This window comes from Gopherus evgoodei, chromosome 22 (assembly GCF_007399415.2).
Source record: "Gopherus evgoodei ecotype Sinaloan lineage chromosome 22, rGopEvg1_v1.p, whole genome shotgun sequence".
Classification (NCBI taxonomy): Eukaryota; Metazoa; Chordata; order Testudines; family Testudinidae; genus Gopherus; species Gopherus evgoodei.
Genome location: NC_044343.1, coordinates 5274407 through 5291368, shown reverse-complemented (window position 1 = coordinate 5291368; position 16962 = coordinate 5274407). Strand labels below are relative to the sequence as shown.

At 49.7% G+C, this 16962-nt stretch overlaps 1 protein-coding gene across 1 annotated transcript in view; it reads left to right on the top strand.

The window, feature by feature from the left end:
* The window catches only part of ARID3A (AT-rich interaction domain 3A), a 93975-nt gene that overhangs the window by 21044 nt on the left and 55969 nt on the right, over positions 1-16962 (top strand).

The window sequence follows — 16962 nt, the reverse complement described above, 5'->3', positions numbered from 1 at the left end:
GTGTTGCATTCCTGGCTAAGCTGGGAATGCCGGTGTATTGAGAGCTGCTCGTGCCAAGAGGCTGAAACATCCTTGGACATGTTAGGAATGGCTGGAGTAGCTTGGAAGGGATTTTGAAGTGTGGCAAGCAGGTCAGACGCTGTGTGTGAATGAACTCTCCAGGAGAGAGACTGGAGAGCCCAAACCTCTGTTAGTTTCTGCTTCAGGGGCTTAGACGGATTTTATCGTTTGGAAATTTTTGCCTCTCCTTGCAGGGAGGCGGCACTCTTTTAACTGGTTCCTTGTTTTGTCCTTGCAGTTCACATGCTGCCAACCTCCAGTTAAGATCGTGGCCCTGAGCCACCAGGAACAGTTAGGTACTACTTCTTCAAAGGAAGGTGGCCAAGTCAAAGAACCAGGGAACTTTGATACCTTGGTCAGTCGTTCACCCCAGTGCTAATGCAGGTGTTTTGCGTTGGTGTGAATGACTCCACTGTGTGCAGTCTAAATGGAGTATCTGGGCATATGCATCTTCAAACAAAACATTTTTACTTGTGTCAATACATGCTTCTGCTTTTTTCTGTCTTTTTAATAATCTGATTTTATTTATTTAAAACTCTGCTCTTCGTACGTGCGTCCGTCTGCTTGGCTGGGAGATGTCTCGAGGGGGATGTTCTGGTCGGGTTCTCATGGCCTAGCACAGCTCTGCAATGTTTGGCTTGCAGCTGCTGTAGGGAATCCGTGTAGACATCCACAGGGCACTCCAAACTCACTGTTGGGATTCTTTGGGTTGGCTTTAGGCTTTTGGAAAAGCCAGCCTGTGTGGTGCGCCACATCCCCGGAAGCGTTGGTTTCCGAGACAGATCTGACCGATTCTGGCGTCCTTCTGCAGAGATCTGTGAAGGCAGGGGCACTGGCTAGTTGAATGGTGGTCATTTCAGCCCTGATTAAGTATGTGATTTAAGCATGGGCCTAACTCTAAGAGCAGGCCCATGCAAGTCCCATGTACTGGATTGCAGATCAGAAACTAGCTTTCTCCTGGGTTTCACTGTTTGTTTTTTTTTTAAACAGCCTCTGCCCCTACCTTCGCTTCCCTTCCTGGTCTCGCTCTGGGGAAGCAAAGCTTCTCGCTCCTCTCATTCATTCCCCCCCCCAACACACACACTTCCTGCTTGGTGATTGGCGAGAGCTGGGTATTGAATCCCTAAGCCTTTGGCTAATAGAAGGAAATGTGCTTAAAGCAGAGCTCCCCAGACACTCTGAGGCTCCTTTGATGTATGTGTTTAAGCACCATCTGAGTTTAGGGCTGGGGGGAGGGGATGCTACACAGACAGTAGCATCAGATGGAATCCAGATGGAGTGGGGTGGGGGGGGGGCAAAAGGAGGCTTGTGCTGCTTTGGGGGTGTTTGTTTTTTATTATTGGCTGTGACCTTTTATTTTGGGGTCCCTGGTCAAGGGAAGAGAAATGGCTCCAGGGGATCAGCTGGCAAGGGCGCCCGGTGTTTGAGAGAGCTCCAGGGTGCTGCGAGGTGGGCGCGCTTGGATCCCTCAGAGCAATACTTGCAGAGAAAGTGTTTGCTAGAAGGATCAGGAGCCCTGGTGCGTCTATTTCCGTAACGGTACAATGCGGCTTTCCGATTTAAAAAAATCACAGGGCTGTTGATTGGTCCTGTATGTCTGTTCCTTTTAGCTATTGTATAGCATTTTCATCCTCCCGTAGCTTAACATTTTTTTGGTGCATTTAACCCTTTTTTCCAGGATCTGATCAATTTTAAATAGTTAGAGCCTAGTAAAAAAAACAAACAAACAAAAAAAAAACCACTCCTTGAGACTGGCTTAAATGGAGTCTGTCTTTCTTTCTTTCCACTTCCTCTGACCAAGATGGACTCTTACTGCTTGTGTCCCAGTAACATCTAGAGACCCCAGCTGAGGTCTGGGTCCCTCTGTGCAAGGCGCTGTACGTGCACATAAGACATTTTTTGGCCTCAATGAGTCTGCAGATTAAAAAGAGAAGATAGTCAGAGTGGGGAGGGGAAACTCCTGAGGCACAGAGAGAGGGAAGTGACTCACCTTAAGGGTCACACAACAGGTCAGGGACAGGACTGGGATTTAAAACCCATCTATTCTCAGAGTCTGTCTAGCACTCTATCCGCTAGCCCACACTGCCTCCTTGCAGTGTTACTATGAGCATGGTTACAGTCACTCTACACACTCCCTTTCCAAAACACTGCGGACCCTTTCATATCGCTGAGGTACATGTGGTTTTTTGTTTTTGTTTCTTCTTGTGTTGTCATCTTGAGCTCTTATTTACACCTTCCTCCGGCTGATATGTATCTTCTTAATGTGGCTTCTTTTGTACTTCCTGTAAATAGAGAGTGTGGGGGGGAGGGGGACAGGATCTATTTATCTGTGGAAAAAGCTTTTAAATACAGCAGCTGTGATCTTCCTGTTTTGTCACCCGGTTACTGCCAAAACCCTGTGCTCTGTGGGTTCTTGGGAGCGCAAGATCACAGTCTGGTGTGCCTCTCGCAGCTTTTAAGAAAAGGATTCAGCTTTGGAAGCTAATGTTAAACTGGAAGTGACGAACATGGTAGCTTGTTACCTGGGGTGTGTGTTTGATGGTGTTTTTGTTAACAGGTTGAGAGTTTGTGGTTCTTAATTTTAACACTATGCTGGGCCAGAAAATCTGTGAGACTCTGTTTAGGTCGGTGGAGCTTGCCAACGCTTGTGGCTTTTTGTAACCCAAGTCTTGTGATATTTGGCGTTTCTCTTGGAGATGCAGCTCCTGGAGTCATGTGATTAGAGTGAGACTGTGTTTTTTTTGTTTTGCAGTAAACTATGTTTCTAGCCTTTTGTGGTTCTAAACAAAAGCTGGAAGATGCGACTCTGAGACTCACAAATAGAAGACAAATAAACACTGGGGTGGGTGGGTGGTGTGTGTGGTGGTTTTCCCCTTACCTCGGGCAGTATTGGTGCTTTTTTGTTTGTTTGTTTTTTCTTTTGGGGGAGCAGGGAGCTGACTCAGTTGAGGGCAATGCCATTGCTGTTGTAGCAACATCCAGCTCTACCAGTGGGAGCAGATGTGGGAATGCTAGTGTAGACAGGCTGCCGGCCACTTTAGTACAGTTGCATAACCCTGCTTAGAGCAAGTCAAGATAGCACCATGACTTTAAAATGCCAGAGAGCATTCCAGATTACACCTGCTCCCCTGGGTGTAGCTCCAGTGGTGGGCCTTGGGTGGCATCTGCACCAGCTCATGCCTCTTAACTCTGCATGAGAACAGGGCCGCTGGCCATACCGGGCACTGATCTGGCCAGCAGTGGCAAAACCAAATTCAGGGAGTAGAGCTTGGCTATTTCAAGAGCCCTCAAGGGACTTAAGTGCATAATTCCCTTGGGCTCATTGGACCATCCCAGCCAGAAGCTCTCTGCCGCAGCCCTGTTTTCCTGTCTGGGCTGGGCATAGCAAACTCGGTCCTTCAAAGCACTGTTCAATTCTGGGAGCTCCCTGGCATCCCTCTTCTGAAGCTTTTGGCCCCGGCGTGCCCGCGCTGTGGGCGGAGGAGAGCGCTGCAGACTTGCCTGGTTTGGGGAAAGCCCTTTTTCCCCCCGCAGCTGAACATGTCAGAAAGCAAACGTGTCGGCCTCTGGACCTCCGCCAGAGGTTTCTGAGCGCAGCCTTTGGCTGGGAGCTCCACTTGGCCTCCCTCCAGCACAGGCTTTTGACTGGGCTCCAGCCCCAGCTGATGGGGAGCAGCCCTGCTCGCTGGGAAGGAGCAGAAGGAATGTAAACAACGACTGTTAGCAGGATGTGTGGTACAGTTTCTGCCACGCTACTGGAGCTGCTGTCCCCGGAGGAGTTACTGACAGCGAGTACTTTATGACTTCCTTCGCCCCTGCTCTCTAGTTCGCCACGCCAGCTTGAGTTCGTTTATTTTCCCCCCTTGAGATTTAAGATTTGATTTGTTATTTATTTATTTATTTATTTATTTTTTCCACACAACCCTGTAACTTATATCCTCTTTTGACAATTCCTTCATGGCCGGGAGACTTACCAGCATCACCGAGGCTAATGAATCGCTGCAGCATCTAAGAGCCCTGGGTGTGGACCAGGCCCCCACTGCGCTGGGTGCTGTACAGACAGAACAAAAAGCCAGTCCCTGCCCCCATAGAGAACAAAGCCTAAAACTCCTGGGAGGTTGCTGTCCCTTCCCCAAGAGGATCGGAGGTTCACGGTCTGATACCCGCTTTTCATAGGCGCCGCTCCCGAGCTTGGCGGCGGGGTAGCTGGTGCTGCAGCATTTCCTAAAACCGGGGTCAGCCGTGACTTGCACCGAGTCCTTGCCAGAGCTTGCAGAGTTGCTGCGAGCGCTTCCCTCCCCGTTGCGCTCCTTGAGCCCTGCATGCTTCTGTGCACAGTCCAAATACCAGGAATAATCTGGGCTGCTTATCACTCAAGACTTGCTTCAGCTAGGTGCAAGTAACTCTAGCCAAGGACAAAAGCAAATTCTTATCTTCCCCCTTGTGCAGTTACTTGATTCTCTTAGTACCTGTCTGATTTCCCCTCCACACACACCCTGCCTTGTTTTCCTATGTGCGACTGGGAGGAGGCAGAGGATAGCACACCTTGGCTGGTGTCCTGGATCGCACTTAAGCATTGGCTCAAGGGGGCATTTGGCAGCATCTCACGGCCCACCCCACCCATAAGCATCGAGAGTCCACAGCATCAAAGCCAGATCCCTACAAAGCAGGAAGAATAGCCTGTGTAACTCAGACGCTACCCGCTCAGGGTTACCGCGTTCGCCTGAACTCCGGTGGGACCTGCTGCGTTTTCTCCATCTCTTGGGCAGAGCGCAGCAAGACTGCCTTTTGAAATAAGTCGAATGGGGTTGTGGATATAAAAATGCGAGCCAATTTCCATCGAGTAGTTAACTTCCTCCTACAAAGTCCACTTTGAAGTATCTGACCATTGCAAGCTTTCCCCCCCCTTTCCAGCTCAGAGCATGAGGATTCTGAGTTTATGCGACAGCACCCGTGAAGCTCGCAACTCCAGTGCGGTAAAGACCTAGACTGGCGCTTGAGAAACCCGGTTCCGTCCCTAGCTCTGCCAGGGGGACCCAGAGCAAGTCTCCTTCACTCTGGGTCTCTGTTTCCCAAGCTGTGACATGGAGATAATATCCCTACCCTTTGCCTTGCCCATTTCGAGTGGGAGTTCTTTGCGGCAGGGGCTGCCAGGTGCTGTCTCAGTACAATAAATCAATGTTACTCCCACTGTACTCTGGGGTAAAGCTTTGTGCAAGGTGTAGGACATTACAGAATCAGACTCAAAGCAGCAGACGTTTCTGCCCTAATTCTGCAGATGCTTCTCCGTTTAAGCAACTCTTGGGTGTGGCATGTAACTTTTTCTCCTCCCTGTTTTCTCTGATGGCTTGTCTAGTTCTAGGTAGAGCCCCATGAAATCACTTTTATTTTTCATAATTTTCTGGGAATCTTGTTCTTGTTTTGTTCCATGTGTTGGGGGGTGGGGGGGCGAGGTGGGGAAGTAGTTTCAGGTTTGGCCCAGCTCCCACCCCGTCATGGTATCCAAGGGATGGTCAGACCAAATGTGAGCGGGCACTGCTGCCACCTCAGTGCCAGGTTACAATACCACTGGTTCAGATTGGGCCTGGCTGTCCCTGTCGCAATCGAGGCGTGGCCAGTCTGAACGCGAATGGCGCTGCCAGGTCACAATGTCTGGAGCGGGCAGCAGAGCCCAGACAGGCGCCGCAGTTGCAGGGTGAGCTTATTTTGTTTAATATGTTTTTGTCTTCTCATTTTATTCAGTGTTCTTGCACATTTGCCAAAAATGGCGGGGTTTTACTTAGTCTTATAAGACTCCAGTAGACGGCTTCTCAGCCTGAGGCCGTAAACACTATCGGGAGGGGTGACGGACAAGCCATGGAGTGGGTTATCTGCTTGTCATCTTTATGTTCTGGCTTCCATGCAGTGTCTCATCTGCTGGAAAATCCAGCGGGAGACAGGTGCTGGTTTGGGGTTCCTTTGCATTTGCAAATGAGCTACTCTCAGGTTACTAGGGGGAGTAACTCTGCTTGCTGTTACACCAGCGGGCACACAATTACATTTAGCATCACATTAACCTTGACTAAGCAATTGCCTCTCCCAACCTCTTTCCTTAAGAAAGTGTGCGTGTGGGGGGAGAGGGGGAGGGAAGGACAGGGTGCTGTACCGCCCAGGAGAGAAACCTGAGACACTGCTTCCAAAAACAAAAAGTCACTGCACCAAATGTGAGCAACAATGGAGATCCATATGGAAGGTTAGAGTCTGACAAGTATCTTCTGGGGGAGATTTTTCAAAAGCACATAAGAACAGTTAAGTGCCCAACTCCCATTGACTGTCCATGGGAGTTGGGCACTCAACTCCCCACTTGTGCCTTTAAAAATCTCCCCCTCTGTCTAGCCTTGTTTCATGCATTGTTACTTCGTTGTTTCCTCCCCCTACCCTCAACGTGATTTGTATGAACTGCTCTGCTCCGAGGGCCAGACTTTCAGAGGCGCTCTCTGCCGGTTGGCTGATGAGGACTCTTCTGAACCTGTGGCCCTGCTAGTGGGCGCTGAACTTTTCTGAAAATCTGCTCCATCAAGGCTGGCCTACAGGTGGAGGGCTGACCTGGGGCCTAAGGCATTTGGCCTGTGACTTGGGAGACCTGGGTTCTGCCACTGACTCCCTTTGTGACCTTGAGCAAGTCACTTCATCTCTGTGGGTCTCTGTAGAAGGGGGATAACTTACCTCTCCTTTGCATCTCTGGGCCAGGCCAGCCCCATAGGACAGGGAATGCTTTTCTGTTAGTGAAGGGAACTTGTACAATATAACAGCTGATACAGCAGGAGTGCTCAGGGGCCTCAGCTAGGTTGGGCCTTCGTGTGCTCTACAAGCATGACCCGAGCTCCTGGCTTCCTTGGTGAAACTTCCCTCCTGTCTGGGAAGATGCTGTAGCTGGTTAGTCTCTGTCTGTAACCTCGGGGGTTGTTGCAGGTGCAGGGTGATGCGGACAAAGCTGCCTGTAAACTGGTCTGTTCCTAGCATGCTGTGGATGAACACCCCCTCTGACAATCTCCAAGGGCTAGGGCTGCAGGGGCAGTGCTTAGGGAGACAATAATTGATCTGAGTGTCAAATAGCTGCTCTGAGACCACAGTGCTACATGTGGCTTAAATATGTGGACTGGCCGAGTTCCAGTGAAACATGAGTCTCTGAATGATCTCCCTAAGCCCTCTCACTTCAATAGCCCCCTGCCCCCACGTTTAACCCTTCCATCCCCATAAGGTCTCGCTACTGATGCCCTCTGCCCTGCGAAGGGATCTAAGGCTTGCTAGTTGGCTAGGGAAGTGTTCCCTGACCCTGTGCCTTTCCTCGCTAGAGCTGCGGGCCTTGGTGGCTGGGCTGGTGAACAGAAGGCTCAGGATGAGACGGATAATCTGCTGGGCTCAGATCATTCTCTGGTGGTATTGAAAACGGAACGCTCCACCCCTTGCCCGAGGCCGACACGAGGTTTTTATTGACCTCAGGAGTACTGCAAGGCCTCGTGGGAAATGAGATCCGGGGTTCCTTTAAATGGGCTGGGGAAGGAAGAGGAAAAGGCTCCCCACCCCCAGGAACCTGGACCCAGATCACAGGGCGTGAGCAAGGATTATTGAGTGAGGAAGCCAGTCCATGGGAGACCCAGCGCGCTACTGAACCAGCTAAGGTCAGATCAGAGGTCGACCTCCTGGCCACTGGCATGCTGGACAGCTTCCCCCAGGGAGCAGAACAAAGGGGGGCATGCACAAAGGGCCAGGCGCCAGGCCATTGTCCTGGCTTGTCAGGAAAAGGTATAGGGGCAAGGCACAGAAAAGGAGGTTGGGGCGGGGAGGAGGAGTGGATGGAGAGCAAGCTGCAGCAGACCTGCTTGGTTCCTGGAACGCTCCAAAAGGCGTCTTCTGTGCAGTGTGGGGCCGGGGCTCTGGTGGGGACTGCCAATGAAATCTGTGGCAGACGAAAGTTAGCACTAGAAATAGAGGAATTGTAGCCCTGTGACCAGCCTTCTCCTTGGGTGGAACGGGTGGGTGGAACCGCATTGCATCGGTGCTGCCCACTGGTCTCCCTGTAGAGGGTGGATCCCCTCTGAGGTCATGGGCCTGTTTCAGGCTCCCAGGGGACTAGGGCTTAGAGAGCATGGATAAATTTTTCCAGAAGTGCCCAAGTCCTGTTTTCGGGAGTGACATAGGAGCCCAAGGCCTGGTCTGCACCTAGAACTCGGGTCCATCTAGGTGTGTTGCTCAGAAGTGTGTATTTTAAAAAAAAATTCACACCCCTGAGGGATGTAGTTAAGACAACTGAAGCCCCAATGTAGCCAGCGCTCAGCTGATAGAGGGATTTTTCCATTGACCTGGCTTCTCCCTCTGAGTTACCCCAGAGTAACTACATCGAGTGCTGGGGGAACCCCTTCCCTCACTGTAGCATTTGTCCTCGTTATAGCATCTTTAGTGTCAGCCACACTTTGACTTTCAGTGAGACACAATGGGGGCTTTGGTGTTGATGTTGCTTTTGAAAAGGGGACATCGGTGCTTTTGGAAAATGTTACCCTGCCTGTCTCTCCACCCCCCCGGTACGGAGGTAGGAGGTATGGTTCAATTCCCTGCTCCGCCGCAGAACTCCCTTTGGGTGACTTTGGGCTACTATTTACTGGCTTGGTGCTTCAGTTTTCCCATCTGTAAAATGGGGATAATAGTATTGACCTGCCCCACTGGGTGTGTTTTTTGAAGATGAATTCACTAATGCTGAAGAGATGCTCAAACACTAGGTAGCCGACGCCTTGTGGAATCCTAGTGTAGTGAAGACAAAGTGCAGTTCTAGCTCCCTGCAGCTGACTGAGTTGAATCCCAGCTTCCTGTTAGCTCCCCTTGAGAAGGTGAATAAAGGTGAAAGTACAGCGTGCACTAAGATTTTTTGCCAGGTGTTGGCTATCTGGGTGTAAAAAGCACCACCCTAGTGTAGACTGGACCATAGCAGTAAATGGCTTGCCCAAAAGTCACATGTGGTAGACCTACGAACAGACCCCAACTGCCCCTGCCTCCAGGGCACGTCTACAGTACAGCGCTACCTCGTGCTCCCCCCCCCCCCCCACTCCACACCTTATTCACTGGACCATGTACCTCTCTTCTCACAGCTTTCCTCCCCCCCCACACCCAGCCCCCTCACCCTCAGCTAATGATTGATTTGGCAGTGGGCGTTCTCATGACCAGAAGAAACAAAGCTTCATTTTTCTTTTCCTCCTATGGAAAGATAAGTCCACACAAAGCTTCTTACAGGTTCAGAGACTTCAAATGGGGGGTGAAGGGAGCGCACAGCGGGACTTCCAGCAAAGTTGTCAAACTAGTTCTCTGCGGGACGTTGGCGTTGCCCCGAACAGGCTGAAGAGCGCCCCGCTAACTGACTTGTTGCCCTTGCTGCGCTGGTTAATTACGAAGTATATTGGAAATGCCAACACCCACTCGCCTCCCTCAAAACTATGTCAAAATATTAAAGCCAACACTCCCTTCATTCGACTCCTGCTGGCATCACAGTTAGTTGCACAATCACAACTGCCTAGCACCTTTTTTTTTGTAACCCTTTGTGGAAAGCTCTGTGTTTTAACTGTTGCCTCCAGGGCACATGCTGACAGGACAAACCAAGGCCTTGTTGACACTGTGGAAGTTGTACCACTTTAACTATACTCGAATAATACAATGCCCCTACTGTGGAGGCAGTTACACAGGGGTAAAGATACTGTTCCTTGATTATAGCGTATTCGCCTTCCATTAATATAAACCACCTTCATATTAGTGTAACTTTGCACACGAAGGCTTGTACTGGTATAACTGTACCCCTTCTCCTCCCCCTCCGAGATAGTCACACTGGTATGATGTTCAAGGGTAGACCAGGGTAAGACAACGTGCACTGGGGCTAATTTTCCTCTTTCATTGTAATGCCAGCGGCACCAGCTGTGTGTAAGTGGCGTACGCAAAAGACTTCAAATGGAGTTGCTTTTGATTTACACCACAGGGAGGTATCTACTTCTCCGATCTAGTAAAACGTTTTCTGTTTTACCCTTGTCGCTATCTTGTGTTCATGATCAGCTTGCTTGCAACCGCTTTTAAGGTTAATTTTGGGAGTATATTAACTCCGCTCCACTCTTTTAAAAAATCTCCTAGCTAACGGGCGCTGTTCAAAGGGCAGCGAATAGCTGCCTGGCTGTGTTCGTGCATGCAATGTGCTGGGCCTGAGTGAATTTTTATAGCCGAGTGATGAAATCCTAAGAATTAGGCAGGGTTTGTAGTGAAAACCCTGAAACGACCTTGACTCTCGTGCTGCACCAAGTAAACAGCTCCTGAAATAATGTAAGGATCAAAGCTGGTTAAGTCTCCACGTGAAGCAGGGCACGGTCATCCAGGAGAGGGGACAACTGCCAAAAAAAAGAGAGGACCTGATCCTGCAAACAGTCCTGTTGGTAACTTTACTTTCTTGGCTGGCCTTATTGAAGTCAGTGGGTCTAATTTGGTGCCTAAAGACGTGAACAAAAGTATTTGCTAGATTTAGGGGCCCTGCTGTGCTGGGGACTGGACACATAGTAAGACTCCCTGACTCCAAGAGTTTATAGTCCCTCTGGACAAGATAGTTTCCCCTTTTGCCATGGGGCTGAGTCACAAAGCAAGGCAGTGACTTGTCCAAGGTCACTGGCAAAGCTGGGAATAGAACCTAAGTCTCCTGACTCCCAGTCCAGTACTCTGTCCCCTAGGCAACACTGGCTCTCCTAGTGATAGCGAAACTATCCCTTTAAAAATCGTGGTGTTGCCTGAAACCCTGCTTAGCCATTACATGTCACACCGAAGGTGACGCTACCCTGAGAGATGGGTTAGAGGAAGGAGGGCTTTCATTTTTACTTTGTACATTTTCATAGCGCTCTGCATAGAGCTGGGCAAAAATGAGCCGGGAGGCAGAAATAGGAAAACTTCAACCTCTGTCGGTCTAATCTAGTCTTTATTTTATTTTTAATTTCAAACCCTTCCAGCCAGATCTAGTGCATGTTGTCAGTTTCACACTTTTCCTTCCATCTCCCCTTCAGTTCAGCCAAGCACTCACATGGGCTTCGATCCCACTGGAAGTCAATGCATCTCCTCACAGCTGAAACCCTTTGCAGAATCTGGCCCCGGTCAATTTCCTCCTGTGTGGGAGAGAAACATTTAGGAAAATAGTTTGAGTTGTAACCCTGTTAGTCTGTATCAGCAAAAACAACGAGGAGTATTTATGGCACCTTAGAGACTAACACATTTATTTGGGCATAAACTTCCGTGGGCTAGGAAAGACCCACTTCATCCGTTGTGATGAAGTAGGTCTTAGCCCACAAAACTTATCCCCAAATAAATGTGTTAGTCTCTAAGGTGCCACAAGGACTCCTCGTTATTTAGGAAAATGTGGTTATTGACCCACAACAGTTTAGCCTGGGAATTCAGAGGCATGTGTGCGAGGAGGGTATTTAAAAGACAATGGGTGTTTTGGACATTTACTTCCTTTTGAGCCCCTTGGATCCACCCACCCAAAGCTACTTTTAACTCCTGTTTTTAGCACTGACTGAAGTATGGAGGTGCCCATTTCCTGTAAAAATCAAGGGGAGTTTGGTGCCAAAGTATGTTTGCGGGGGGGAGGGGGGAGTAGGGGGAAGAATAGCTCAGTGGTTTGAGCATTGGCCTGCCAGGCCCAGGGTTGTGAGCTCAATCCTTGAGGGGGCCATTTGGGGATTGGTCCTGCTTTGAGCAGGAGGTTGGACTTAGATGTTCTCTTGAGGTCCCTTCCAACCCTAATGATCTATGATTCTAATTGTGTATTGCCACCGACCCCCTTAAGATGGCTGAAAACCTGCCCACAGAAATGGTTACATGTGAATAGTAGTTTCTCCTACCTGTACTGGTCCTCCCCTCCTCCCTCTCAAGAACAAACCTCTTGGGCACCCTGATATCATATCAGCTGACTCGGCGGGGAGGGGGAGTCCGAAGGTTGAACGCAGCCCTTTTGGGCTTCTGTTTGTTCACCTCCCGCCACAGCAGCGAAACGTCCTGTCCTCTTCGGGTGGATTTGATCCCCCTCCAGCGTCTGCGCCACATGACACTGGGGAGAGATCTCTGATCAGAGGCAGCTCCTTAAGCTAGCGGGGTGAGGGGGGGGAGAATGTAACAAGGAGATGCAGTGCTAGACAAATTCATCCTAAGCAACAAGGTGTACGGTTTCAACAGACAGGGGAATTAACCATCAGAGCAGCTGAGCCAGGGCTCTAGTGGATTCACCAGCAGCTGAAGTGTGGACATCTCTTTTAAAGAGAGGCCGTGGCCCAGCCAGGGGTTTATGGGCTGGCTGCAGACATTACGGGATGAGGTTCTATGGGTTTGGCGGTGCGGGGCATCAGAGTAGACAGTTATAAAGGGTCCCTTAGGGCCGTAAAACCTATGACAGCCGTGACACTGGCAGCCCTCATCTCTGCAATACGCTTGCAGCAAAATAAAAGCTGACAGCTGGGTGCAATTTTATTTATTTATTTATTTATTTTGAAGGGTGAGTCCCTCTCGAGCACTTTACATCTGAGGCGCTGGATGGGCTCTGCAAACCCTAATTATTTAAGCTTCACAAACTTGAGCAGTAACAAGAGAGGCAAATAACTCTCAGCCCTGCGTTGCAGAGGGTGAGACTGAGGCATGGAGAGGGGAAATGACCAGCCCAAGCTCACCCAGGTAGTCAGGAAGAGAACTCAGGTCTCTGGACTCCGCTGTAACGACTCGACCAGGGCCGCTGGCTGGAGACAGGTGGTTAGGCGTGACTCACAAATCAGCTATGAACTGAAATCTGGGCGCACACGGGGAGCAAAACATTGTAGGCCAATCTCTAAAGAAGATACTCTGGGGGTAGGAGGGCAGTGCGTGGGACTGAATTAGTGGGACGGGAGTCAGGCCAGGAACGCTCGTTTTCTTCTACCCCTTCCTTGCAAGCTGAGGCGAACACTAAGCCGCGTGGGAATCTTCCTCCTCTGGATCGGGTGGAACCTGCTCCCAGCCTGAAGCGTGAGCGATGGGATCCGGGTTCTGCACCCTGACGCAGAACGTCAACGACTCAGCTGCCCCTTCCTTGCAAAACACAGGGCTCCGCACCGCTGCAAAGTGCTGTGTAACGCCACCTCCGCCGCTGGCGCAGAAAGGTTCTTATTAAATAAGCCCACTCTGTATTTAGTCAGCATCGTAACTGTCTAAGGCAACACCTGCTTTTGAGCACCCACACACCCTGCCCCACAACTTGCAGAGTACTTTACATATTAAAAAAAAAAAATCCATCTGGTGCCTTTGTGCTATTGGTGCATTGTGGAGAATCCCACCTCTGACCTTTCTGTTCCGGATAAATTTTCTTACCGCAATTTACTAATATCAGGAGTATTGAACTTAAGTGAGTTTGCAACACGCAGCCTCAGAGTTTCCTGTTGCTGCCCCTTTTGGAGTTTCCTGTGCGCTAATGCGAAAGCCAGCTGCTTTCTGGTTTGCTCAAGGCTGTCCCGGAATTCAGCAGGCGGGAGCACGGCTTTGATTAATCATTCAAATGGGAGGGTGCGTGCCACAGCCTCCAATCGTATGGAATTCCCCACCCCCTCACTTGCCCTCCAAGAAATAAAATAGAAGTGCCCTGGGCTATTGGGTGCATTCCGTGGGGAACAGTCTAAATTGGGTACATTCCGTGGGGCTCGTTCTCCTGTCCAGGGATCTGTTGAGTGTGCATGCAGATACCAGGTAGCCTAGTAGTTGGAGCACAGTTCTGCCCTTTGGAACATTGGAGTCTCGGTTGTGTTGTCACGTTGCTACCCTTCCCTGTGCATTAGTTTCCCCATCTGTACATCAGCCAGGCTAAAGCGTCGCGACCGGTGCTGGGGGACGTGAAGCTTAATATTGATGAACTGCTTTGAGATCCCCCTCTCGAACGGTGCTGAACGTATGACTTGTGGGACTCCAGGAATTTGGAAGGGGAGAAGGGAGACCGTAGGTTGCCAAGCTCTCTGGCCCTGCGCCAAGGAGCCAGGGGTTTACAAATCTCATGCTGGAAATGTGGCCTCTCACTCTGACCTTTAGGGCGTGCCCTGCAAAATTCATGCTACGTTTTGCATGCCCGGGTTCGTTCTAAATACCCGCCTGGCCGTCCCTGATTTGAATAGAACAGCAAAGGGTTTAGTGCCTAGCTAGGGACATCTTAAAGCAGCCTGATTGCCAGAGGAGTGGGATGCTGGCACTTTTTGAAAATCAGGCCGCTTTAAGATGTCCTGAGTTGGACATTCAGGAATCACTAGTCTGTTGTGAAATCTTGACTTCACCTTTTCCTCTCCAGAACTTTCCCCTCCTAAAAAAACAAAACAACCCCCAAAAAATTTAAAAAAGCAGCCTAAAGTTATAGAAGGCAGGGGAACTTTGTAACCTCTCATATAATCTGTATGCTGGGGGGTGAGAGTAGGGGTGGAAACCAATTTCTCTACCACCCTTCCCCCTATCTCCAGTTTATAGACTAGTCTAGACTCTGCAGTTAGCATGGGCTGCTATTAACTCTTAGGAAAAACAAGCCATGCCCTCTGTAGGAGACATTGCTTTTGATTTTCTTCTAAATGATGGGGCAATCCACTAAATGATGGGGCAATAGACAGTCCGGGAAAGTGCGGGCTTTGCAAACACAGGGACCTTGCAGAGCTGGAAAATGACTTTGTTTTACCTTCATCTCGTGTCAGTGGGATGGCCTGTTGGCAGCCAGTAGCTAGTGGTTTTTAGGATTGTTTCAAAGAAGCACTCTCACACACACAAACCCTGCCTGCAATCAAAAATGACACTTTCCCCCCTTCACCCGCCCCCCAGCTCACTAGCTTTCTGGTTCTTCAGACCTTGTGCCCAGATCCAGGAGTCTGTTGCCCTTAGGGGCAGGTGCTGTAAATAGTTTCATGCTGTTCACATGACTCAGCCGGCAATTAAAGCTGAAAAGGGGGAAATGCATGAGGGTCTGGGGAGGTGGAGGAAGTGGCAGATTCCTCATTCAAAGGCACCCTTTGAATAGAGCCAGTTTTCTCTTTTGATTGCTCCTCAGGATATGGCTTTGGGTTGAGAGAGACTTCACTAATGGTTTATGCTGTGGAAAAATCACTGGGGGGAGGGGGATGCCGGTGGAGGAGATATGGGGAGCTTTTCTTTTTTTAATGTAAGTAAACACTGTCTTTTGGCTGTTTGCAGAGCCATACTGTTATGATACTGAGTGTGGCAGATTTTTATCGCCGGTCTTGAGGTATTTGGTGTGCTTTGTTTCTAAAGCTCCAGCTCCTGGAGTCTCGTGAGTACGTGAGAATCGCAGCTTCGATTTTTATTCTTTTCTTTTAATGAAAGGAAAATCTTCTGTCCCTCGAGCAAAAGCTTTTTTTAAGTGACACTTTAAAGCTCAAAATGCAGAACCCAAATTTAGAAGAGATTTTTTAAAAAATAGTTGAAGCAAAAAAAGTCATGAATGGCTTAAATCAAGGTCTTTGAAGTCAAGCCTGCCGGCCTGTCTGTCTCCATGGTTGTGACACGTCTCCCCAGACTTCCTGTATGACCATGGGCCAGTTACTCCGCGCCTTTGGGCCACGTCCTCAGAGATACTTAGGAGGAGCCCACTCTCATTTTGAGGATCTGAATTGGGGCTAAGAGCACTTCTCAACCCCTCTGGGGGTTGGGAGGATAAATACATTAAAGATTTTGAGGAACTTAAATGCTGTGGACTGTTCTTCTCATCCCAAAGCATCTTTGCAGATACGGGGAGCCGGAAGCGTTGACATTCGCTTCTGTCCGTGGCTTATTTCTCCATTTAAACCCAGCTCAGTTATGTCCCTGCGTGCGCAGCCCCACCTTCTAGTGGTGGTTGGCCTGTAGGTTGGCCTGACCTTCGCGGCGTTTGCATAATGTTCTTTGGTATCCTCTCATCTGTTTGTCTTCTACAGTGTTCCCACCATTGTAATCTCTTCGATTACAGCTAATCCCATATCCTGATTTCACATCCGACTCCCCTTCATTTGTCTTACAACCATTCCACTCCCATCTCTACTGCCTCCTGATGGCTGTTTCATTTCATGCAGCTGCTTCCATCGACTGTAAAGCAGACGGCTCGCCCTTCCTGCAGCCTCCATTGGCCTGGAGCGGCGAGCCGCAGCCAGTGGGCGCCGTGATCGGCCGAACCTGCGGACGCGGCAGGTAAACAAACTGGCCCGGCCCACCAGCGGCTTTCTCTGAACAAGCGGCAGCCCAAGTTTGAAAACTACTGATGTAAAGTGATGGGGATTCCATGTCCCCCTTGCCTTACGCTAAACTTTGACTTAAGCCAGCTGCTTAATTTCCCAGTAGGGACCGTAGAAGTCCCTATATTGAAACAAACAAACACAAAAACCTAAGCAGGCATGTTCTCTGTCACTTAAAATATGTCCACACTGAATTGCAAATCTGGGTCTGTGGGATCCGTGTTTGTGAATTCGGTATTTCCAAGCCCATCCCTGGTAAAACCTGGTTTACAGTTGCTGGATCTAGGCCTCACAACTGTGCTAATACATCCATTCTGCACTACGCAGACCTTCTGGCTCGCGTCTGTGGCTTGAGCTGTGTCCACACTGCAAACTGACAGGGCTTGGACCTGAGTCACAGCAGGACCCGGGTTCAGACCCATCCCCTTCGGAGGATGCTAGGACCTGGGTCCTGAGTGTTTTGCTGTCCCGAGTCGGACAGATTTGTGTGTGGACAGTAGGAGGGTGCGGACTGAAATCTGAATCTGAGCCTGGGTTCACAATATAGTGTAGACATAACCTTACAGATCCCATATCTAATACCCTAGTTCTGTGATCCACCAGTATCCTTCCTGTTTTCCTATCTGCATTCCTCCCATAT